This window comes from Rosa rugosa, chromosome 2, assembly GCF_958449725.1.
Source record: "Rosa rugosa chromosome 2, drRosRugo1.1, whole genome shotgun sequence".
Lineage (NCBI taxonomy): Eukaryota > Viridiplantae > Streptophyta > Magnoliopsida > Rosales > Rosaceae > Rosa > Rosa rugosa.
Genome location: NC_084821.1, coordinates 25,460,531 through 25,466,837, shown reverse-complemented (window position 1 = coordinate 25,466,837; position 6,307 = coordinate 25,460,531). Strand labels below are relative to the sequence as shown.

Here is a 6,307-nt window from a genome sequence, read left to right as displayed (position 1 = left end):
CAGTACAAATGGCTTGGCAATCATCTAGGTGAGGATCATGTTATATATTTTGATCGATAGGAATTCATATGTTCTGTTAGCTTTGACAGTATGTGACACATTATGTATGTCAGAAAGAAAGGGATGTTATCTGCGTTGACTTACATATCATTATAATGTCACAATGTACCATTGGAGTTGCAACTCTTGCTGCACTGCTCAGTTTGGGAATGGATGAACATGTCTTTGTAAAGTGTATAGATTCATCAGTAAGTTAATCAAGGTACAAAGCATCTGTCAGATATTTGAATCCAACTGGTATATACTCTCTCTAGGTCTCGTGTTATGGCATGTCGACAATGTGATCAGAATCTGATTAGGTATATACCTATCATTTCTAAAATTTTATTCACAGTGATAACTGCATTTGATTCTTTTACTTAGAGCAAGGAACACTCGTTCATGAGATTTGCCTATAACAGTTGTTTATACTCAAGCATGCTGATGCATGATCAGACCGAAATATTTTTTTACAAAACCAAATGAAAATAGAGAGCAGTTTATACTTTTTAAGATGATATCAGATTAGTGACTAAGCACTAGTTTGTTTTTTCCCTAATTGTAATTATGGTAGAGTCCAAACCCACCAGTGTATAATAATTAATAACACACTGAACCCTTCGAACCCTTCCATGTGCCAGAAAGAATGGCTTGCTACAATAATCATCTCTTCCTTTCCCTCTTCCTATGCCTCACCCTCTCTTCCTTAGCCTACAGCAACCATGGCGAGGGTGAAACTGAAAAACACAAATACACAATGGTGTTCACTACCTTCGGTCTAAGCCTCTTATCCTGGTCAAGATTTGGTGCCTGGTGTTGGTCTTTTTTGGGACTTTTGCAGCAGGAATGTCACCTTACTTCTCAAGGTGGAACGAGGCGTTATTGGTTCTAGGCACACAGTTTGCTGGTGGTGTGTTTTTGGGAACAGCTCTCATGCACTTCCTGAGTGATTCAAACAAGACTTTTGAGGGCTTGACTGAAACTTTGCCTATATGCTGGCCTGTGTAGGGTTCTTGATCACTATGCTTGCAGATTGTGTGGTTTCATATGTCTATGCTAAGCAGAAGGACAGTCCAACCGACCCTGAATTTCAAGGTCAGTGGTGGATCTAGAGACTTGGTTTTGGGCCTTAACTATACAACTCGATTTTATTACTGATTTCACAAACTTCTTTTTCTACAGGGAAGGACGAGGCTCACAAGGTGAGATATATTGTATATATTCTGCTCTTGTTTGTGCTTGTTTCCATCTATGTTTGATAAACTAAAAATCTTGTATTTGACCTCACATACATACCCAAAAGTTATTACCAATTCACTACGTACTTTTGAAATTATGATACACGGTTAGGATTAAAGATCGAACAAAAACAACATGCTTTGTGGCCACTCTCGTGGAATGTTGATCGGATATATGAGCAGATCAAGAGTTTGTCAACAAGACATGTCAAATATTTTGTTAGAGAACATTACGCTATATAGAATTGACAACACATCTTGTTTGTATGTATGCTTTCACTGCAGAGCCATGACACCCACCACGTAGCTGCAGTTGGTTCATTTGGGGACACCATTTTGTTGATCATAGCCTTGTGCTTCCACTCTTTATTTGAGGGCATCGCTATTGGAATTGCGAAGACGAAAATTGTTGCTTGGAAGGCTTTGTGGACACTGGACAGTGTGTCTGCACAAAATGATTGCAGCCATTGCCATGAGCATTGCTCTCCTCCGCATGGTTCCCAATCGTCCCTTCTTATCATGCATGGCTTACGCTTTTATCTTTGCCATTTCTAGTCCTGTTGGTGTGGGAGTTGGGATCATAATAGATTCCACAACACAAGGTTCAACAGCAGATTGGATGTTTGCTATTTCTATAGGCTTGGCTTGTGGAGTATTAACCATTTGCTTTCAAAGGGTTACACAGCTCACAATGCAGTTTCTGTTGACAAACCCCATTACAGGTTATTGGCTGTTGTGTTTGGTATTGGAGCAATCTATGTGGCCATGATCTGGGACACTTAAATCGCATATATTGCTCATCGATCATTCTCAAGGGTAGATCGATTTACTTAATATCAAATTTCTCTCAGATGTTTCCTGTATTAATAGTACCCAATTTTTTTGAAAGAAATATGGATTTCATTAACGCATGTCAAGATGGCCATTACATATCTTTCTACTGCCTTTAACTTGACGCAGACAGAATGATCGGATTGATAACCTAGGTTTACCAGCAATAAACCTAACAAAGAATTCTGGAGTCCACCAGAGATAAAAGAGAAAATCTCTATTTTATTGATAAAAGATGAAAGATGCGTTCTGCAGCCACATACGGCTGCTTAAATAAGAGAAATAAAACCCTAGGGCGACTAACATTGAACCCTAAAGCCCATGGGTAAAAACAAAACAAACTAGAAAACCTAAAATATTAAATCCCGAATCGGATAATTAAAACGACATATTTTGGCCTAAATCCGTTAGGGCTCACTAAAGTGAGTCTTGAAGATCTCGTCGTTCCCATTCTGGAAAGGTATCATGCGTCTCAAACGGACATTCTGGCCAAAAGTTAGTCAAATCTGATTCAAAATCAAAACCTGACTTTTCGCACGAGAAACCCGAAAAGTCCAAAACCAATTTTTCTTGAATATTCCAGCAGCTAATAACCTCTTTACACGTGAGTTACCTATTTTCCAATCACTTTTCTTGATTCTATGCCGCTTCTTTACTTTTATGGTTTTCTGATTGAGTCGGGTCCATTCTCGTCCTACATCATAACTAGACAGATCAAGAAGTTGTAGTAAGAGAACTACTATGATATATAGAAACAGACCATCTATATTCGAACTAATCGCTCACTTATTTAAAGTGAGCCTATAGACTATGGAGAAAAGTAAGACATAGTATATAGGCCCTTACCGCACCCATCTATATTTTTCCTTTACCCTTCAAACTAGGGCTAGAAGATTTTGTCGGACACAATCATAGTCCGGTCCATAGAGTGAAGTGGGCCCCACAGCTGCCCAACTCCTTGACGATCCGAATTGACTTAGATGCCTCAGTAATGAAGAGCCCAAATCCATCAGTTTCTGCTGGTTCGGAGTGGCCTTAAGTTCATGTACTGTTCTTAAAAGCTCATGTACTTATGTTAAAGGTGGGTCGGGATTCAAAGCTCATGTACTTATGTTGGGTTATATAAATGTTAGCCACCTTAATTCGGAGTGGCCTTAAGTTCATGTATTGTTCTTAAAAATTTCTCAAGTTAAAATAAATCATGTGTAATCGAAGCTTCAAGTTCGAACTTTTTACTATTAGAACTGCTGGTTCTAAAATTTCTTATGTTGAACTTCAGGTTCAAATAAATTTGGTGCTCGAAACTTCAGGCTCGAGGTAAATGAAGTGAAGTTTTACGTTCACTTTTTAACTAATTTGTATTTTGTACTCGAAGCTTCGGGTTCAAGCTTTAAATGTTAGAACTTCGGGTTCTACTCTATGGTATTTTGAACTTCTGGTTCAAAAATTCTACACTCGAAATTTGTATTTACGAGATATAGAGCTGCTTGCCCATATGAATAACAAAGGATTTTAAAAGATAAGTACTATAATGAAGGTACATAACAAAATAGTAAGATTGCAGGGAAAAAAAAATGGAATATATTTTACACTGGAAACTTCTGGTCTGGTTAACTTCACAAATATGATAATCTTGTTTCTCTCCTCTAATTGCACAAGAACATAATCTCAAAATAAGGTAAGGAACTTCAAATTCACATTGTCGTGCGGAGGAGGTACCCCAATACCCAAACATTTTGAGGAACTTCTGGCCCTCTTATAATTATTGGGGATAAAAAAATATGTGAGTTCATATGCTCGATTTATATAACTTTGAGGATCTTCTGGCCCTCGTAATTGCATAAGTACTGAAGAGCTTCATGTCACAATTTTACAATTTACATTTCATGACCCTAGAGGAACTTTAGGTCCCCATATGATCAGGGATCAAGCAACATGCAATTTTGATCATTGTATAATTCTGAGGAACTTCTGGCCCTCGTTAATTGTATAAGCTCTGAGAAACTTCATGTAGCAATTTTGATTTTGTAACTCTCAAGGAACTTCAGGCCCTCTGTAATCGAATCAAAAGACTTCAGGTCTCGATATATATGACTTGTATAACATTTAATGAAAAAACTTTTGAGTTCTCATATAATCGGATCAAGAAAGATGATTACAAAATCTAGTTGAATCAAACTTGTAAAAGTACATCAATATCATGTAAAATGATTGCTTATAAAATAAAGACATACTGTTGTATCGTAGGTATGCTATCCCAATGCTATATTGCGACCACCGAGATATGTACCGTTCGAGTTAACGAATGTCAAGCAACACAGCAATATTGTATTAGAAACTTTGCTTATCGCATATATGAGTAAGACAGAATACATATAAGAGATGGGTGGCTGAAAATAAAATAATATAAGATCAATAGGCCAGTAATCAAATAAACGAATCTGCCCTCTCAAATATATGCTTGCGCACAACTTTTTGTGTCGTACGTCACAAATCCTTACTTGAAAGAACCCAAGTCTAAGTATGGTTTCGCAATTCTATGTACAGGAAAATTAAGGTCTATATAAATCAACAAACACCAAACCAACCTATACACAGAGACCATTAGTATATTGATATACAAAATAAAACAAAACATGATTTGCTCTCATATATGATCATATCTCATGCATATTTAGGGGATCAAGATAATTAGATATAAATCAATGATCACAATGATAAACGAAATTGGCATCGCAAGAACTTTCATTGAACATGAACGATGACCCATATATATATATATATATATATATATATATATATATATATATATATAAGATGTACAGGTATATACTAGATAAAGAAGAACATTTAGATGATAAACCCAATAAAACAAGTCATATATCCTATGCACTGAGCTATCGTTATTGATCAATACGAAGGTCTGATCAAATGAGTCTGCGATAAATAAAATCAATATACAAGATAAAACTCATAGATTCAAGTTATTGGTCAAAGCAATAGGATTGCACCATAAACCTCATGGATCATCATAGAGTTAAATGAAAAGATGATAGAGCAAAGTGTGCTGATAACGTGTTATAAAGTAAGAAGAAGATGGAGAGAGAATAGTTGAGAGGAAGTAGAAGTGTTCCCATTCAGTCTCATTAGCCTCCTTTATATAGAGGTAGGGTTTACATCAAAGTACATAAGTAATGAGTATTTACGTGGACATCTACATAAATAATAATATTTACAACAATTTTGATGTTTTGAGTCAATGACCCTTACCTATGGACTGCATCCATTATGGACGGAATGAAATTGGATTCATATTCAAAAACCTCTATATATGAATATATAACCGAATATGGACTATTTCCTCCACCATAAAAAAAAGCCCTTGAATTCATCGGACCAAATAATTATTGATAGTTTCCCAAAAATTACTTTCTAATTATTGAAGACTAGTATGCCCAACGTCTTGCATGCTCTCTATTTTGGGGATTGGAGGGATGATCGACGCATCTCCCCGGCCTATGCCAGCGCCCTTTGATGAATCGCTTTACCGTCTCTGGGACGCTGTTTGTCTTCATTGGTTCAAACTGGAAGCTGCACGACTCAGAGCATTATAAGTCTTCCTCAATGAAGCTCAAGCTTTCCTTGTTCAAAAAGCAATCCCACAACGACTGCAGCTTCTACCCTTGGTTTGGTTCCTATAACTGAAGAAATTGCGTGTTTTCAACCCTCATAAGCGTCCGGGCTAGAAAGATTAAATCATGTTTCTCCTAAGTTAAAACATAGGAGTCCTAACCCTAAAGGGGAAAAAAAAAACTTCTTATTAATTAGTTTTTGCCTTTTTTTTTTTAGCCTACTTATATGTGGGTCAGGGTTAGTTTGGGATTGCTGTGACTTTAAAAAAAAAAACTGTTGCTGCTGTGTTGTGAGAATAATCAGCTGTGAATTAAAACAGTTTCGTGTTTGGTAAATAGTATTTTTAAAAGTGTTGTAAGTACATAAAACAACTGCAGAGCGTGTTTTGATCCATATCAACTTCTAAAAGCAACCTCTGGGCTGCTTCTAAAATCTGCTGCTAGTGACCTATAACTTTCAATTAAAGCTGCTTTTTATTTATTTACCAAACACAATAAAATCTAAAATTTTGAACAAAAACTCATTTTTTTAAAAGCGAAGCAATCTCAAACGGGGCCTGAGACTCG

The 6,307-nt window shown here is 36.5% G+C and overlaps 1 pseudogene; it reads left to right on the top strand.

Moving 5' to 3' along the window:
- Positions 1–303: 303 nt before the first annotated feature.
- LOC133728371 (zinc transporter 11-like) lies at positions 304–2,060 on the top strand (annotated as a pseudogene).
- The last annotated feature ends 4,247 nt before the right edge of the window (positions 2,061–6,307 follow it).